Raw genomic sequence first — 20,868 nt, forward strand, 5'->3', positions numbered from 1 at the left:
TTTTTTTAAATGGACTTGGTAAACTTTATGTGTCTTGCATGTTATGCAGGACGAATCACGGTCACGGCTTTTTTTTAAATGGACTTGGTAAACTTTATGTGTCTTGCATGTTATGCAGGACGAGTCACGGTGGTTATGTCTATTTACACGAAAGGCGGCGAACATACCATTTATATGGCCTGAATTCTGGCTCTTTTATATTCCATCATGCTGAAAATGTTCAGCTCGTGAACAATAAGGCATGGAGTCTTTCATTATATGTCATTTATCTTTGTCCCTCAGGCTAATTATTTAACTTGAAATGATAAGATTTTGCCACTTGTATAACCATGACAGTAAGAAATTCCCGATTTACCGTGGCGTTCAATTGCGTGTATTGTTTATAAACTGCGTGTGACTCTGGGGTGTAAATGAGGGGTTATTTTAGGACGCTTCCCTATGATGAGTATTATTATTCGGGCATAAATCAGCTCAAAATTCCTAAAGTCAAAAATGTTAATATTTATAAATTCAAAAGCCATTGTTCTGTGCAATAAATGCTTGAATTCAAGCATGAAAAAACAAAATTTGTACATATTTCGATAGTCAAAAACAGCAATAACTAGATGAATCATTGAACTAGTACTGAAGAAAACCCTGCCTATATACAATCTACAACATTTATTCTGAATGAATTTCCAAACATGAATCCCTAGAATTCCATTCCATTAACATTTATAAACAGTTAGGCCATAAACCCTTGAGGATGTATGCGTGCATGAACCTAGTGTATAGTTCCCTAGTGAGAATTGTGATTGTTTTACAGGAAACATGCCATTTCTAATTTATCATTTAATCCAAATGGAATCATCGTCTGCAATTTCCGAATCCAATAGGTTTCTCTCTGAACTAGTATTTTTGCATTATCCATTCCGAGCCTTTGTGGCACTAGTTCTATGACTTGAAAGCGGACTTGAGCTATGTTGTGGTTTTTCTCTATCCAGTGTTGTGCCAAAGGGGATGTTAGGTTCTTCTTGCGTATACGGCTCTTGTGTTCTGAAAGTCTGATTTTCAGTTTTCTGTCGGTCTTGCCAATGTATAAGAGGCCACACGGGCATTTTATTGAATAAACAACATGTTCCGATTCACAGTTTGTGGTGTGTCTCAATGCTATTTTTTCTCCAGTGCGCGGATGTTGTACTGTGTTCCCAGTAATTACATTATTGCAGTTCTTGCAATTGTAGCACTTCATGGTGCCTTTGAAAGTTTGTTCTTGCTGTAATGGTGTTGATTTACACAGTAACTCTTTGAGATTTTGAGCTCTCTTGTACGCGAACAGCGGTCGTTCCTTGAAAAGTACACCAAAATCTTTTTCTGCCAACAGAATCTCCCATCTCTTTAATATTGTTCTCTTTATATCTCTGGATGCGGTCGAAAACTTGGACACAAAGACCATTCTGGTGTTGGGAGTTTTAGGTGTTTTAGTGAGGAGATCAGCTCTCGGAATAGTTTTGATTTTTTCCAGATGCGCTTCTAGCAATTTCTTGGGGTATCCTCTGTCAAGATATCTTAGTTTCTGTTCATCGAGACTTTTGTCACACTGTTCTGTATCAGATGATATACGCTTAATCCTCATGAATTGTGATGCTTGTAAATTGTTTATCAAATTCGCTGGGTGAAAACTACTATATAGTAATGCAGTATTTTTGTCCGTTTGCTTTTTAAACAATTTTGTATGAATGGATTCATCTTTAATTTCAACTACTACATCCAGGAATGGTAAAGCTGTACTGTTGATATTATGTGTGAACTGAATCCTTGGGTCTACAAGGTTCAAGCTTTTGATGACGTTGAGTAGGTCAATTACTGGACGTTTCCATATGATGAAGATGTCATCTATAAAGCGCTTATAATAGATGAGTCCTCGTTGCCAAGATGGATCTTCTAGAATATAGTCTAACTCGAATTTAGCCATATAGATATTGGCGTATATACAGGCCCCAGGAAAGCCCATTGCTGTGCCTGTCAGTTGAGTATTGACTATCAGTTTGACTATCGAAATATGTACAAATTTTGTTTTTTCATGCTTGAATTCAAGCATTTATTGCACAGAACAATGGCTTTTGAATTTATAAATATTAACATTTTTGACTTTAGGAATTTTGAGCTGATTTATGCCCGAATAATAATACTCATCATAGGGAAGCGTCCTAAAATAACCCCTCATTTACACCCCAGAGTCACACGCAGTTTATAAACAATACACGCAATTGAACGCCACGGTAAATCGGGAATTTCTTACTGTCATGGTTATACAAGTGGCAAAATCTTATCATTTCAAGTTAAATAATTAGCCTGAGGGACAAAGATAAATGACATATAATGAAAGACTCCATGCCTTATCGTTCACGAGCTGAACATTTTCAGCATGATGGAATATAAAAGAGCCAGAATTCAGGCCATATAAATGGTATGTTCGCCGCCTTTCGTGTAAATAGACATAACCACCGTGACTCGTCCTGCATAACATGCAAGACACATAAAGTTTACCAAGTCCATTTAAAAAAAAGCCGTGACCGTGATTCGTCCTGCATAACATGCAAGACACATAAAGTTTACCAAGTCCATTTAAAAAAAAGCATTTGCAACGCGGAATTAGTCCGTCCTTTAAGAACAACACGCTAGTAAAAACAGGCGTAGGACCATCACTCCCACCGCGGTTCTCGTTTGGTGAAGGAGATGGCGAGTACTTTGTTTCACGCAGAACGCTGATTAGTGTAAGGTAAGCCGAATATATGGCTTGCTCGTTTATAACATATTCTGTTAAGACAGAAAAGCAGCTCTAACAGCTGGCGTTTCTTTATTTTAGCATCGGGAACGGACACCTCGGCGAGACCGACGTTAACTCCACTAGGCTCGCAGGTAAACGGGTGCTTCTGCGGAACCTAAACAGTGAGGATTTGAATAGGTTGCAGGCTACTAATTAAAGCCGTTTATTTTGCAACAGGTCCCCGTTATATTCGTGAAACCCACGTAAGGCACAGGTGAGCCTTTGCTATTAGTTCTCTGCAATGATTTATTGCACTAGAGGTATTCGCTTAGCAAGCAGCTAAGATTGTTTTACCGCTTTGTTTTTCAGATGCGATTTTTTCTATAACGACAGGTAATAATTTACAACTTAAAACAGTAGGATAATACGCAATCCCCTTTTTAAAATATGCAACTAAACATAATGCTTCGTGGTTTGTTTTCACAGAATATGAAAACATTGGTTAAGTAAATCTACTCACAAGTAACACATCCATTTACTTTCAATAGGTAAGCCAAGATACTAAAACGCATTTAAAGGATAAATGACTATGAGATATTCAGAACAATTGAATAACGTACTCCTTGTTTGTATCTTTCTTTTTCTTCTAGACCCCTGACGAAAGGCCAATACATGCCCCGAAATGCATTGTTTTTTTTTCATTTCCTTTCTTATGGGTCGATGATACACTGTTGTTTTTGACACTAGCTGACATTATTTTGTTATGTACCATGGCAATGATTTTTACTTGAAAGAATGTATTAATGTCCAATATAGAAATGTGATATAATTTTTTGGTTTGAGATATTGTTATAAATAAATTTGAATGGTAAAAAGGTAAAATACTTTGTTTGTAGTGCATGTCAGAGTCCTAGTGATTTCACGCACTAGGCCATATACATTGATTCTTGAGTGGGCAGGCACTGATCTGACATAGCACACGTACCGTAATAACATTTTGATAACGTTGAAAAACCCGAGTGCAGCACCCTTCTTCATTCATATGGATAATAAAGAGGCAATTACAAAGGGAAGAGAAGAAATTGATAAGCGACTGAATAAACATGATGAAACAATAAAAGCCCGCAAAATCTTCAAATTCGCTCGAGACAAGATGGATTATCAGTGTGGGCAGATCTTCACTTTTGCCAGAAAATACGATTCCATCAGGACTCCGCGCATGAATAAACAGAGTCAGCAAGGACAGTCCCAACCACCACTAAGCAACAATGAGGGAGCAGAATCAACATCGCTATCTGATATAAGCTCCCTGGCTGAAAGTGGGACTGATTCGGACGATGGAGGAGTGGCAATTTACCCGGCAGAGTCAACCCAAATCCCGGTGAAGAGATGGATTTTTTAGTCTACGACAGGCGGCAGACCCTCAGGCCACGGCTACCGCAGAAAGAAAACACCGGCACAACAGAAGACGGCACGAAAGGAGGAAACGCAGGAAAGCCGAAACAAACGAACAGAAGAAGAGGCAATTGGAGAAAGAAATAAGCAGGGACACTAAAACCATCATCAATCTGAGCACCATTGATCTATCTGAGGTTGAAAAGCAAATCCTCACATTAGGCCTCACCTGCTGTCCCGAAAGTACTTTTGACTACAGTACTACCCGGATTGATGTGTTCAAGTTTATCCCAAAGCTCAAGTTGATTAAGTTTTTTAAACTCAAACAAACCAATACCATTGACACTAACACATCACAGGTTGTCCCAACCACTGATCCTGTGTTAACTTGAGCTGCCTTGCACACCTATACCTACCCAACAAGTCATCCAAGACGAAGGCATTGAAAGCACAATCAGACCGCGGTCTACGTTTAACCCTATTATGCCCAAGGATGCCATAGACATCTTTAATGACGTCATCATAGATGAGTTGAAGAAATTACACATCAAAACTATTGGACAAACTAGAACTCTCAACAAACAAAACTTGAAGTACAAAGAGTTGATGAAAAAGCTTCAGAGTAACAACGAGGTCATCATAAATAAAGCTGACAAGAGAGGGAACATTGTGTTGTGGCCACGTAATTTATACCTGGAAGAGGCTAATAGACACCTCAATGACACCTGGTGCTACAAACTTTCTAGCCACAAAGAAGTTACAGACACCAATAAAGACCTCAAACGTCATCTTAATGAGTTCAGAACCAGAGGACAACTGAGCAAGGATGAATTTACTTTCCTCAATGTCGAGTCACCGGTCCTACCTATTCTATACTTTCTGCCAAAAGTGCACAAAAATGTGACCCCTATCCCTGGCCGGCCTATCATCTCGGCCAGGAAGAGTATCTGTGAAAATTTTCAAATATGTGGATTTTTTCCTGCAAGATTTGGTGTCTAGTCAACAATCTTACTTAAGAGACACCAGTGACTTCTTATGTAAGGTCAAAGATATCCCCTGGCGCAAAGACTATTTACTCATCTCCTTGGACATCACATCGCTGTACACCAGCATCAAGCACACAGATGGATTGGCAGCCTGTAAATATTTCCTCAACCAAAGACCCATCAACCAACACAGACATAATGAATTCATTTTGTTCCTCATTGATTGGTGCCTGACACATAATTTCTTTATGTTCAACAAGAAGACATACCAACAACTCAGAGGTGTGGCCATGGGAGCCTGCTTCTCACCCAACTACACATGTTTACATGTTGGCTGGTGGGAGGAGTTGGTTCTCATGGTCAAACACCAGGCAGCCTATAGAGAGAACATTGTGTCGTGGCTACGGTATAATGATGACGTCTTTTTAATTTGGAGAGGGGAGGTAAGCAGTGCCGAACGTTTCATTGTTGAGATCAATAACAACGATCTCAACCTGGAATTCAATGCATGCATCAGCGCATCCTCCACTGAGTTCTTAGACGTCAACCTGTACATCGCCACCTGCACTTTGCATACCAAGTTACACCGTAAGGCCACCGCAGGGAATTCTACACTGCATGCCTCCAGCTTCCACCCTAGGCACCTCCTCACTAGCATTCCGTATGGGGAGATGCTGCGCTTATCCAGAATCTGCAGCACAAAGGAAGATCTCCTAGTCTGTCAGAAGGAAGCTGCAGAAAGATTCAAGGCACGTGGCTATTCCCCATCCATCATACGCAAAGCCATTGACAGAGTTAGCACCATACCGAGAGAAGCACTGCTCGAGGGACCAACTACTGTTGAGGTTCCCAGTGCGGCTGCCATACTCTCTGAACCCAGGGGCACGGTCACTCCCAGATTGATCATCACACACAATACAGAGGAAAGAGCCATAAGAGCCACTATCTACAAACATTGGGGGATCATCAAATCTGACCCTATGCTAGGGACCCTCATAGCACACAAACCAGACATCACATACAGGAGAGCCTTCTCTATGAAAGGTGCCTTGGTTAGGAAAAGCCCAGAGGTCTCCACCAAGCTTGACTGGTTATCCGAGGTTAAAGGGTTTGTTAAATGCTCGAGTTGTAGAGCGTGTAAATTTGGTAAGAACTTAACCAGAGTTGAGTCTGATTTTAAGAGACACTGCACTCAACATCAAACATAGACTCATATGTAGGACTGAATTCACAGTCTATATGCTCGAATGCAAGTGTGGGCTCCGCTATATCGGAAGCACCAAGCTCCAAGTCCACCTCCGCATTACAACACCTAAGAAGCATAGTCAACAACGACCCAACCTACCCTGTAGAGAGGCATTTTAAAAAGGTGCACAACAACAACTTAGTGCACCGACAGTACTCTGTAATTGACTGTGTTGCGTCACTCAAGCGTGGTGGTAATAGGGAGAAACTTCTTAGGCAGTTGGAAAGCGAGGGGCAGATTTATGTTGGGAATGCGCCACGTTTGCGTCACGCAACTGCGGCGTAAATGTGGCGCATCCCTACGACCCATTTACAATGTGATGCATCTAGGCAGATGCGTCACGTTGTAAAGCCCTGCCCAACTTGTGGGTGTTCCGGCGCAGGGTGGGCGTTCCAGGGCAGGTGCGCCTCGCAAAAGTGGCTGAGTGAAATCTATGAGATAGCACTCAGTCACTTTCAGGCCAATGCTGTGTCAAAACCCTGCGCCTGCATGAAGCAGGCGTAGGTCTTGACGCAGCATTGTAAAGATGGGACACCCCCAAGCCTTGCTGGAGCTGCGTCGCGCTTGTGACGCAACTCCAGCAATGCGCCACCTTTACGGCACAGATGCATCAAGCTTCTGTGCCGTTTTTGCCCCATGGTGCGCCACATTGTAAATGCGGCGCACCATGGGTGGCGGAGCAGCGGCGCAAAATAACTGGCGCATCCCTGGGGATGCGCCAGTTATCATAAATCTGCCCCCAGGTACATATTGGAATTCAACACTAAGGCACCGTCTGGCCTGAACACCACGGAGGACTTGCATCATTTCCTATGATACACAACTATAGGCACATTCCTTCATGTCATACTTCATTTCTGTAACCCCACACTTGTATGACATGATTTCCGCCTATGAACCTTTTAATTCCTATTAGTACTTTGTCTTTGTCACTATGTTTTTCTTTATCACTATGTTTTCCTTGACATGTTGCTTGACAATGTATAACTATTAATATTTTCGCAGTTTGGCTGTCTAACTGTGATCCTGCTTTTGGTTTCCTTTTGTTTGCTGCATCCACATAGATTATTATCGTCATCTATAGCACCGTTCTAACCCAGCCTCAGTGCCTTAGTAACATAAGTGTATTTACATCGTTATATGCGTCCGTTATATGGTCCACAAATCCAGTTGGGTTTTTGACCCATTTTGTATTAGCGTCATATTAAGGAAATTTTCCCTTCACGCTAATTAGCACCCCGTAGTTTGTTACACTTTGTTTGTCAGGCCGAGGCTCTACCTTATCTTTGCTACTAGATGTCCAATATTATGTCTTTTAGAACTGATGCACGATACCAGATGGTAGTCATCTTATCACTAAGATGCTTCTATGTTTTTACTCTTTAATAATTTCACAGGTAGCTTGGATTTACTCCACTACCTTTGAGTCTGGCCTCACTTTCACAAATCCCAGTGTGCATTAGCGCATTAAGAACTTACACGCCAGTCTAATTATGTATATACACTCACATTTCACCACCGACAAACTTCCCCTTATTTTCATTTATCACACGAAGATTGGCAGGCGTCTAACTAATCAGGTTTTTAACATGTTATGTGCAACTTCACATTTTGCCTATCTAGTGCATTTAGACTTGACACATATAGATATTTCGAGCTTCTGGTGAGCTGCATATTATACACAGCATTATGCTGTAATATTGTTTTAGCAGCCGCATTAGACATACAGTGTGACGGAAGCCTCTCGTCGGGTGTACTGCCTCCGCCGCGCGTTATATAATATGACATGTCCACACTGATAGACTTACTTTTAGCACTATGCTGCAATACTGATTATGCTGCTGAGTAGCCGCAAGACTCATACACTTTGGTAGATGCTGGTAGATGCCTGGTTTTACCTTGCTGCCGCCGCCACGCGCCACATTACATGACACGTCCACGCTTCTAAACATGTAGCAAATTTGTGACTCTCGTATATATACATACAAAGGGTTCCCTGCGATCATCAGTTCAGCGCATTGTACTGTTGTATTTAACTGTGGCAGAAAATTAGCAGCAATTCACTGACCTGTTTGGCATACTCATCCCATCTATGGCTATCACCGGCTTGGACCTGATTCTTGTCTTCTCCTGTCAGATACCTTCTGACAGTGGTGAGTTATTGGATACCGAGGCAGTATCCTCATTACTCCATAGTCATTTGGAATTTTGTAGTCGCTGTTTAGGTTGTCTTATTGGTGTGTGACGCTTTGTCACAGTTGAGGTTGTATCACATGGTCAGCTCAGTGATGGGCCGCGGGTAGCGGTCAGTAGTGTTTGCAGAATTGTCAGCATGTTTCCTCAGAGAGTCTCGTCTTTGTCCGTCTAGATCCTTCTGTTAGTGTTGAGGTTTGGGTGCCTGCCGCGGCGATTATGCCATCAGGCAGTGAGCGGGTTTTAGGTGCTTGCCGAGCCTATTATGCCATCAGGGCAGTAGTGAGTTTTGCGTATCTGCCGGCGTTTGCCTTCAGGCAGTGATGAGTTTTTGGATACTGCGTTGCTGTTTCAGTTTCGCAAGGTTAGGGCTTCAATGGGACGCGGGTAGCGGTCAAATGGGTTTGTAGAGATATCTGCAAGTTTCCTGATCAGTGGGTTTTCTTTTTGATCCAGTCCATTGTAGAACGTCCTGTTGAGTGTGAGGAGATGGTCGTCCAACATCTCGATGCCTAGGTCTCTGTGGAGGTCTACTGTTCGTGTGAACATGGAAGCACCTGCTGCAATCCGTAAGGCCTTACTCTGTAGTTTTTGTAGGTCCTTCCGAAGATGTGGGCGGCAGCCACTCCAAACTGGCGAAGCGTATGTCATAGTTGGTCGAATTATTGCAGTGATTACTCGCACCTTGCTCTGTATGGGCATCGACTTAGTCTTCAGGAGTGGGTATAATGCAGCCAGTTTGGATGCTGCTTTCTGGCAGGTCTTCTCGATGTGGTTTCTCCAGCTGAGTTTAGAGTCCAGAGTCACCCTCAGGTAGGAGCTGCTGTTTTCCCATTTGACCTCGTCTCCATTGAGGAGGATCTGTGGGTGTTTCCTGTTCTGCTTCCTGGTAAATAATGTTGCAGTGGTTTTGCCTGTGTTCAAGGTGATCTGTCAGTCGCTGTACCATTCGGAGAGTCTGCAGAGCGATGTCTCCAGGTTCTTAGCCACTTCTTTGTCGCTGAAGGATTGAGAGATGACTGCAACATCATCTGCGTAAAGGGCAAGATCAGTCTTCTTTAGGTCCGTGGGGATGTCGTTTGTGAATATGTTGAAGAGGAATGGTCCTAGGATTGATCCCTGAGGCACACCAGCAAGAATTGGGCGTGGATCTTTTACAACATATCAGTTGCAGTAAATCAGTGATGTCACACATGTTGCTTTACAACACGTAGTAAACCTGCAAGATCATTGTGATTAACCTAGTAAAAATACTGCCTTTTCTTCTCACTGTATCTAAATGCACCTTTCACCACTGTAAGCGCTATGTGACCAATGCCGTATGTCTGGCGGCCGAAAGGCATCATTTGGACAACTGATGCTGTGAATAAACACCACTAAGCACCACCGTTCCCTCTAGGCCGCGCGCGCAGCTCCCCCCAAGTCAGCGCGCACCACCTAGCGTGGAGCGAGCACAAAGGCCGTCGCTAGAGGGTTGCGCCGCTCGCTGCTTTTAAAACGCGAGCGGCGCAAACATGAGCACTTTTTCAGTGGTTGCGGTGGAGCTGGCGTGAGGAATGCAGGTAAGGAGGCGGGGGGCTGATGTTGATTATAGAGCTTGCGGCTGTGTGGGAGCGGGGCAGACTGTGGCCTTTTGTTTAAATATTGCTGTTAATCGGAGCCCCTTCACGGGCTCCGATTAACAGCAATACTTAAACAAAATGCCACAGTCTGCCCCGCGCTTTACTAACAAAAGCGTAGACACTTTCCAAACACAGCGTGTGCTCGCGCTGTGTTTGGAAAGAATCTACGCTTTTGTTAGTAAAGCGCGGGGCAGACTGTGGCATTTTGTTTAAGTATTGCTGTTAATCGGAGCCCGTGAAGGGGCTCTGATTATCAGCATTATTTAAACAAAAGGCCACAGGCGCTGGGGAACGAGCGGAACAGGAGGCAAGAGGGCATAAAGGCACGAGTGGGACACAGGCAGAGGCATAGCTGCCAAGGTTTCAGATCCCCGTGTGTGACTCTTTAATGTCACCGCTTGCTAGCGCTATTAATTTAAAGTAAATAGCTCAAGTAGGGTGAGAGTACACCCCAGCAGTCACTTAATTGGTTTGAGGCAAGCAGCTATTTGTACGGGCCGTCTAGCATCCGATTGTGGACTGGTGTGCCCTGGGCTGCTGAACCACTCTAGCAGCCGCCGCGGGGGTTCACCGGTGGGTTGCAAACACGGAACACTTACCAAGCCCATTTTGCTGAATGCAGAAAAGCAAGAACATCAATACAAATCGGTTAGGTGCGTGACTGTGGCGACTGTCACTCTCCTGAAACCGGCTCCAGGTTCATGCCCAAACCACCCCTGCGTCAATCGTTTTGGGTAGCTTGCAATGCCGCCTGCTGTCCAGGCTTTGCCTGTTGCTGCGAGTCCTGCGACTGTCACTCCGGCGACCTACACTGCACGTAATTATCCCTCATCCCGCCGCTCGGCAATAATTAATTTGACACTGCATGGGCCCTATTAAAATACCCACAATAGCAGCGCTGTGTGAGACGCCACGCCTGCCTTACTCACAAATTCCCCGCGGCACCATGGACAAATTATAAAACAGTCTGGGCCCTGCAGGCTGTCTCGGTAGTTGCTATTGGGCACTACCAGGGGTGCCCGTGACGTCAGGCTGTCTCGCTAAGAGCGGTGCTGCGCCACAAAATTTAAGATACATTGTAGCACAGCGTTAGTCGACGGGAGTGCCCCAAGCCTGAGGGAAGAGCGGAGGCAGTCACAGGTAGGGTGCTGGTAGCTGCCACACACCTATTTACTTCCAGCACACTACTGACAGTTGATACATCAGATATGCGTGACAATGCATTTCAGTGCGGTGATGCAGATCACCACACTGGAATGCGTTAATCTAACGCATGATGTGTGATACTTGGCAGGGCTGCAGAGGACAGAAAGGCACAAAAAAAAGAGTGGGACACAGACAGAGGACAGAAAGGCACAAAAAACGAGTGGGACACTGACAGAGGACAGAAAGGCACACAAAAACGAGTGGGACACAGACAGAGCACATAAAGGCACAAAATAACGAGTGGGACAGAGGGCAGAAAGTCACAAAAAACGAGTGGGACAGAGGACATAAATGTACAAAAAACGATTGGGACAGAGGGCAGAAAGACTGGGACAGAGGGCAGAAAGGCACAAAAAACGAGTGGGACAGAGAGCATAAAGGCACAAAAAACGATTGGGTCAGAGGGCAGAAAGACTGGGACAGAGGGCATAAAGGCACAAAAAACGAGTGGGACAGAGCATAAAAGCACAAAAACGAGTGGGACAGAGGGCAGAAAGGCACAGAAAAACGAGTGGAACAGAGGGCAGAAGGGCACAAAAACGAGTGGCACAGAGGGCAGACGGGCACAAAAAACTAATGGCATAGAGGCATAATACAGAAATATAGGGGCAGCTAAGAACAGAAGGCAGAGCGGGCAGAGAGGCCCGGGTGCAGCTAGGGAAACAGAAGGGAAAACTGGGCAGCGAGGAGTACAGAAGGAAAGACCGTGCAGAGAGAGCATGGGGATAGCGAGGGGAACAGAGGGAAGAAAACGGGGCATGGACCACGTACAGGCAGCGGGGAAGACAGACAACAGCAGTCAGAGGCACAATGAAAATACAGGCAATACAACAAATTTGCAAACTGCTCTTAAGACCCTTATTGTGGCTCTGTATGTGTGAAAATGCATCATCTTTTCACTTTTTAAAGTAAACGTTTTGAGTGCCATTTGGTGCCGCAGACACGCGCGGTTTGGTTCCTGGCGCACATAGCCATGGTTGCAGCGCACAGAGACCCTCCAGTGCCGCACACAGAGGAAAAAAATTAGAGGGAACATTGCTAAGCACTAAGGAGTCTGTTTCCTGGCTCTGCGCCGCTGCCCTGGATGGTCGCACTGCTGGGATATATATATATATATATATATATATATATATATATATATATATATATATATATATATATATATATATATATATACACATATATATATATATATATCCTGTTACCACTAAGGTGCGTTCAGTCACGAAAAGAGAGACGGACTCCTTGAATAGTTTCTGCTACTGCCGGCCGCAGTAACGTATTTATTTAGCCATAAATAAAGTGCAGAGTGCCAGACAAATTACGCGTTTCGGCCAACGAAGTGGCCTTGCTCACATAACAGCGTCGCATGGTTGTGACGTTTAAATGAAGCAGTGCAATGACCATGTGGTATAGTGACTACAAATACAATAGAAAGTGAAAAACTACTGTATATGTAAAACTACTAAAAAGGCTCAGATTGTTGAATACACAAATCGCTCCAAATGTATGTTGTCAGCATATGTTATCTCCCAATTGATGGACAAATGTGTAAAAATGTTTTCCCAGTACAAATACAATATATATATTAAAATATATACATATAGAGTGATCCTCAATTCATTACATGACTAAACATACTATGCAATTTAAGTCGCAGTCAGGAATTCATAATTTATATATATATATATATATATATATATATATATATATATATATATATATATATATATATATATATATATATATATATATATATATATATATATATATATATATACTTCCTCCATAAAATTGACAAAGTGAACTGGACCAATGATTTGGTAATGATGACACTTGACATTTCGAGCCTCTATACGAGTATTGATCATCTCCAAGGTGTTGAGGCAGTAAAATGGCACCTGGAGACACGGCCCATAACTCTGGCGGCACATAATCAGATGTTACTTGAGTTTATATTATTCTGCTTGAGTAATAACATTTTTCTGTTCCAGGATCAACTCTATAAACAGATCTGTGGTACCACGATGGGCACCTGCTTCACCCCCAGCTACGCGAATCTTTTCGTCGGCTGGTGGGAGGAGCAGGTGGCCTGGGCGGCAGATAGAGCCGCATGGACAGAGAGGGTAATATCCTGGTATAGATATATAGATGATCTTTTTATTGTTTTTAAAGGCTCTATAGAATGTGCCAGAGAATATGTTGAGGTACTGAATGAAAATAATCTTAACCTCAGATTTAGTGGAGATGTTAGCACAGAGACAGTGAATTTTTTGGACCTTAAAGTGTTCATAGCAGAGGGCAAGATGTGCACTGCATTGTACAGAAAAGAAACCGCCGGCAACTCTGTGCTCCACGCTAGGAGCTGCCATTCAGGGAAAACCATATCGAGTATACCCTATGGCGAGCTACTGAGGATTAAGAGGAACTGTACCAGACAGGAGGATTTTGAGCAAGCGGCCAATGAGAGTATGTTGAGGTTCAGAATGAGAGGGTACACCAAGGAGGTATTGCAGGAGGCCAAAATGAGAGTGGACAAGAAACCCAGATCAGACCTTATCTCAAATGTGAGTCAAGGATGTGTTAAGAAACAAGATAGTCACCTGAACAATATGAGGATGATTATGAATTACTCTGTGGACGCACGGGATATCAGAAGTAAGTGTGTAAAACATTGGCACATACTTAAGTCTGACCCGGTTATCGGTAAGGAGTTACTGAAGTCCCCTCTAATAATATTCAGGAGAGCGAGATCGCTAGGATCTATGATTGTTCAGAGCCACTGCAAGAAGATAGAAAGACCTCCACCATTTGGAAAATTAACTGGATTCTACCCCTGTCTTAAATGTAAGGCGTGCAAGAACAGTAAGAAAGTGACTAGTTACCGAATACCAGGGAGGAAGGAGCCTCAAAAGATTATTAGCCTTATGAATTGCAACACAAGCCATACGGTATACTGTCTTGTATGTCCGTGTGGCTTGCGTTACATTGGAAGCACCACTCACCCAACGAAGATCAGAATTTTAGAACACATGAGGGCCATACAGAATAAGGACCCCACTTATCCAGTTGCGAGGCACTTTGAAGTGTCTCACCAAAGCAATCGAGAACTCCTAAGCTTTTATTGCATGGACCAGGTACCAGCAGATATAAGGGGAGGGAACAGATTGCTTCAACTACGCAGGCTTGAGTCTCGACACATCATAGAGAATCAAACCAAGAGACCGGGAGGCCTGAATGCTGGGGAGGAGTTGGTGGTACATTTATGAAATGGACATTAACATTGTTGTTTTTTCCTGCACTGTATTGAATGTTTAATTTTTAACAAAATTATTAATTTTCAGATTCTCCTTAAATGTGAAGAGAAGGATATATGCATACTCACCTCTGCGGATGGTCTAGGAAGGTTAATGTTATTGACAAGTAGTCATCATTTGTGTTAGAAACGCCCATCCAGGGCTCAATGTTATTAGTGTTATTCACTAGAAACACACCACTTCAAAATGGTGGAGGTGTTTTCACACTGTATGTCCTTTTTTGATTTTATCACTGGAAGTATTTAAACCTTCCCTAAAGGTGGCGCCGGCCTCTAATTGACAAAGGCGGTTGCTGAAACGCGTCTTGAGAGAGAAAGTTTGAATAATAAAAATATCTGAATTGTCCCCCGTGAGTGCTGAGTGCTTTGTGCACAGGAGCTGAGTCTTGGACTGGCGAGGTACCGTCTCCTGCCGTAACAGCACCCGGTCGCGAGTGAAGGGGAGCAGACGGGTAGTGAGTTCAGATATATATATATATATATATTATACATATATATATATATATATATATATATATATATATATATATATATATATATATATATACACATATATATATATATATCCTTTCTAAGATTACACTCCTTCGAAATAATCATCTGGCACTCCGGGGTAAATTCTGACACTCGGTCTAATTTATTAAGATGAAGTTAAACATCAATGCGTTTCAGCAGACTCACGCTGCCTTGTTCACGATGGCTGAACACCATTTTTTTCTCAATAAAATACACAAACATTAGTGAACAACATTGACAAAGGACACAACACATTGCATTTACATCTCTACTGCTTGCAATCTGGCAGCCATTTTTTAACATGTTTGTTTTCTTACCAGAAAGCATGTTTTTTCAATACTTCTGTTACTTATTTTGAATTCCTTATCCACAGAATTCAAATAAAGTGACAATGCGCATTTATAAGACCAATAGCGAGCAACAAAAATTGATTTCTTATACTTTGCAGGAATTTTAATTCCTTGCTTTTTCTTTATCCAACATTTGTAAATATTTGTATCTTGGATTTAATCAGTGCATATCATATATTTAAATTGCAAGTGCAAACAAATTAATAGTAGCTCAATTTCAACAGTACACCCTGGCAAGTGCCTTCTTATATTGGGTGCAAAACTTGGCAAATTAAAGTGCAAGTGCAAATGTGCAGATTACGCAACATTTCTTCTTTCAAGTCATACCATTGTTTTGGGACTCCCAATTATTTCCCAACAAAGTGCAAATGCATAATAAATATTGTTAGACCTGTCAGCTTTTGGGTGGTCACCCCCTATGTTTTTTTCTCTCTTTCTGCCTCCCATTCTTTTTCCACCAATTCGTTTTTATGTAGTCTTAGGTCTCTGGGTGCCTCACCACTGCCAATCACTGCTGGGGCGCAGGTGCGCCTTCCTAAAATGGTGGGATGGGTGAGCTTCATAAAATGGACGCCTGCTAGAAATTACCTCAGAGCTCTGGTCCATAGGATAGCATTAGGGGTTTCCAGAACCTTCCTGTCCACTCTAGTGACCTGGGCCCAGGCTATATAAGGGAGGACACTGGACGACCATTTTGTCACACTGCTGGGCTGGCTGGAGTGCAGACTACAGCGTCAGGGGGATTGTGTCTCAGGCTAATTTCACTGCTCCTAGGGGCTGCGAGTTGATCTGAGGGCGCTGCCCTCCTTCCTGTTGATCTGGCCCTGTCTGAGAGAAGATCTGAGAGCACAACGCCCCAGTATGTCCATACATCAAGAAGATTAATTCATTTGGACAGTTGGTGAGAGTGACCTGGCCCAGCCCCGAGAACCTTGGAGGGTGGGCGCTGTATGCTAAAAGGGCAACGCTGAGCAAGGGACCTTGACAACAACTCCTGAAGTAAGGCTGGGTCTTAACCTTTGCCCTTGCTTCCTGTCTGGCCCTTGTCAGAAGCGTGCTGACCTTGCCTGCGAGTCTGCCGCCTAATTCTGCCAGCACTGCATCGTTCAGAGCCCCCCCTTTGCCCTCTCCGAAGCGCTGTGGTGCCGAGGCTGCAAAAAGTTTCACCGCCGCTGGCCTGGGTGCTGAGATGGGCCGAGCGTGAGGAAAAGGGGAGCGGCTTGAGGCTCTGAGGGAGATGCTGGGTGGGGTCGCTTGGCAACCGGACTCCCGCCTAGCACGTCTCCTCTCTGCCCGAACCGGAACTCCTCTGAGGAAGGCCGAATCAACCGTCAGCTTGACTCTTCAGAGAGACAGGAGAGAACGCGCGAGGAGGCCCACACGATTTGGGGCCTCTGAGGTGTCCGCGTCGCGGCTCGGCTGCTGCCTCTGCCTCGCCTCAGGCGAAGTGCCATAAGACCTGAGCGGGAAGTCGGGGGACGATCAGCCCGCAGACTCGTTCCGCAGGAAGGGTGACAGAGGCGCCAGACGGGTGCAGAGGTATCGGGGGACAACTCAATTGAGGGTGGTGCTAAAGGAAAGACGCTATTCAGGGAGGGGGGACTGTAATGACCGGGGTTGCCAAGAACTAAGCCTTGATCCTCTCTCTGGTAACAGCGTGACTGGCTTATATTAAGAGAGTGGGTTCCAGACCTCTCTTCTCCCTCTGAAGTAAAGCCTCCATAAGTACTTTCTTGTGCAGGAGCTAGGAAGAGACAGCGCACTCTGGATATGAAACCACTGTTGTTCTAATCTCAATGTATTTACCAGCTTGACTCAAATTGCAAAAACCTGCTAAATCAAAACTTAATGTATTTACATGCTTGCTCTAAAGGGATACATATATCTACCAAATCAGTATTTAATCTACTTACCTGACTGATTTAAACTGCAACATGTTCCTGTTGATTTATGGGTGATTTACTTACCTGCTGATTGCCTAGTAGAATGTATTTAAATACCTGGTGCTTTGACTACTGTGAGGAAATGCAATGTACTGTTTAATTAATACAGTTAATCCAAAAATGGAATGCCCAAAGTCCTAATTTTATTAACTAATGGAAACTTCATCCGAAAAATTTTAATGCAAGAAAAAGGTAAAGCCTCTCTATTTTCTATTTAACCGAGACGGTGTGGTGTAATTTTTGGTCGGTTTCCGCCGGAGTGTTGTAGAGTTTGCTGCGCAAGTACGTCACAATTGCCTTCTAGACTTAGCCTTCCCACTCTGTGCCATGCTACCCTAAGTGGACCGGTGGTCCCGGTTCCAACATTTGGTGCTCAGCGGTGGGATTGGATCTGTGCTTGCGTACACCCTACAGCAACTTAGTGTGCACCACGCACCTTACACATAATTTTTGTTCTTTCTCTGACTGGCAATTTTGTTTTCCTAAGAGTTAGTCTCTTCAATTGGCATTTTTGGTTTTTCCAAAATTCTCCCAGAAGTGGTGATTGTAGGTAGCTCCTATTTAACGCCTTTGTATCAAGTGTCCCATCAATTCCATGCAAATGTCTGAGGGCCTATCTGGCAAGATGGAGTTTGAGCTAGTTGAGATGGAAACTTACTCAGTGACGCAGCTTAGGGAATTTTTCCAGGAAAAAGTGGTGTTCTTTAAGCGTGGCGCAAAGAAGGTGAAACTTCAAACTAGCTTGAGAGCATGGGTAGCAGCCCACCCGCATGGGGAAAGGGACGAGGGAGGAATGGAGCCTAACACAACCGAAGAATTAGAACAACTGTTCCAAACTGAAGGCGGCAACCTGCTAGCAGGGCCTGGGACACCATATAGGGTGGGCAATAGTGTTTCGGGGAGGAGCCTGTCCTCAGTAGAGTTAGCGGACAGGAGGGAGAAGAGACAACAAAAAATTGGAGCTAGCACGGTTGGAGAAAGAGCGGGAGGAGAGGAGGTTTATCCATGAGCTTACTTTAAGGGAACTGGATCTTAAAGCCCTGCAGATAGGGACCCCCAGCTATCCCACTGGTGGCAGCATACCTAAGGAAGTTACCAGGGAGCCCAGACTCTACCTGCCCAAAGAACTACTAGCCAGTTTTAGCGTAGGGGACGACATTGGCAAGTGGTTGTCAGCCTATGAGGTCTCGTTGAGAGCCCATGGGGTTCCTGAAAGTCATTGGGGGGGTGGCCTGTATAAGCACATGCCCCAGGTGCGGAGGGATGCCCTTCTGGCTCTAGAACAGGAGGAACAGACCAATTACCCCACAATGAAGATTTCCTTAGTCAGGAAGTTTGGGCTAACCCCTGAAAAATACTGGCAAAAATTTCAGAACAGTCACAAGCTTCCCACGCAAAACTGTGTGGATTATTTGGACATCGCTGGTAAGGTGTTAGAGGGCTGGGTGCGGGGCAGTGAAGTTACTGATTACGAGGGGCTGTACAATTTGTTCCTCAGGGAGCGCCTCCTCGAGAAATGTTTTCCGGAGATGCGCCAACACCTGGTGGACTGCAAGTTAACTAGCCCTAGGAAGCTTGCAGAGGAGGCGGACACCTGGGCTAGTACCAGGGTGTCTTCTAAGGGATCTGGTGGAGACTCCCAGAAGGCTGGACAGGGTTCTTCCCAGAAGAAAGAGGGGGGAGATAAAAAGAAGGAGTTCTACAAGGGCCCCCAAAATAGCTCGCATGGGAAGGAATCAGGTTCCCCATCTAAATCTGGCCACCAAAAACCCATTTATCCTGACCGTAGTCAGCAGCCCAGAATTGTCTGGTGCTACGAGTGCGGCGAAGTTGGGCACTATAAAGGAGATCCCAAGTGTCCAAAGAGCGTGCACCCTTCCACTGGAGGAAAAACCCCTGGGGTGGCGAGTGTAGTGCTTGGGGAGGAGCTACCCTAGATAAGTTGGGGTGAGTGGGCAGGCTGACCCTAGTGTACCTGGGAGACAGCAAGATGGTTCCTAAGACCCATGTGCCCCCCAATACCACCAAGTATAGGCAGTGGGTCACCATCAATGGCCAGGGGAGGGGCTCTGAGGGACACAGGTGCCAGTATGACTATGGTAAGAAGACAGCTGGTGTCCCCAGAGCAGGTGATTCCCAACGTACTCCACCCAGTTGTGATGGCTGATAACAGAGTGGGTCACTACGAGTTGCGGTGAGCCCTGCAGTGCCAGTCGACTGTTTGTTGGGAAATGACCTTGAGCACAATGCCTGGAAAGAGGTAGAGTTCAAGACACATACGGAAATGCTGGGATCACCTGACTGGACCTCAGCGAACACGTAGTCCGTGACTGCCCGGAGGGGGAGTTCACAAGGGCTGGATCCTGGAACAAAGGCCCAGCCAGCTGCCAACAAGGGGAAGATGCGGGGACGGGGGAAACCTGCCCCGGCATCCACACCATGTGAGATGGATGGGGCACCTGAGGTGGTGGTGCCGGAGTCCACGGAGCGGGGTGTTGTCTCCCTGGAGGACTTACCTACTCCTGCGGAGTGGCAGGTGGAGGGAGGACCTACCAGGGAGGAGTTTTGTCAGGCGCAGAAGGAGTGCCCTACCCTTGAGGGCCTGAGGCGACGGGCCGAACCCCAGGCAGCAGGTAATGCTTCAGGGAACTTTCATATCTACTGAGAGAATAGCCTCCTCTACAGTGAGCCCAAGGCTCCGGAGCACGGTTTGTCCCGGGCCTTGGTAGTCGCCCAGCGTAACGAGCCTTCCTTTATGAGTTGGCTCACAAAATTCCTTTGGCAGGACACCTGGGCCAGGACAAGACCTTTGCCCGGCTTGTTCCACACTTTTATTGGCCTCAGATGAGGGTCGCTTCCGGCACTTTTTGTTGGACGTGTGTGTGCTGTCAAGCCAGAGGGAAAACAGGGGTTAAGCTGAAGGCGCCCCTGGAACCACTACCCGTCGTTAGCACCCCCTTTGAAAGGGTGGGCATCAACATTGTTGGGCCATTTGATCCTGGTTCTGGTGGATCATGCCACCCGGTACCCAGAGGCTATTCCTCTGAGGACCATCACTGCACCTGCGGTGGCCCGGGCCCTGATGGAGATTTTTACCCGAGTGGGTTTCCCCAAAGATGTTACGTCCGACAGGGGTGCCAACTTCATGTCGGCATACATGCATTCTATGTGGAAGGAGTCCGGAGCTACTTACAGGTTCTCCACCCCTTACCACCGCCACACCAATGGTCTGGTGGAAAGGTTTAACAAAACCCTGAAGGGCATGATCAGAAGTCTGCCTGAGAGCCTGTGGAGGAAATGGGACATACTCCTACCCTGCTTGTTGTTCTCCTACAGGGAACTGCCG

Source organism: Lissotriton vulgaris, chromosome 2_1 (assembly GCF_964263255.1).
Source record: "Lissotriton vulgaris chromosome 2_1, aLisVul1.2, whole genome shotgun sequence".
NCBI lineage: Eukaryota > Metazoa > Chordata > Amphibia > Caudata > Salamandridae > Lissotriton > Lissotriton vulgaris.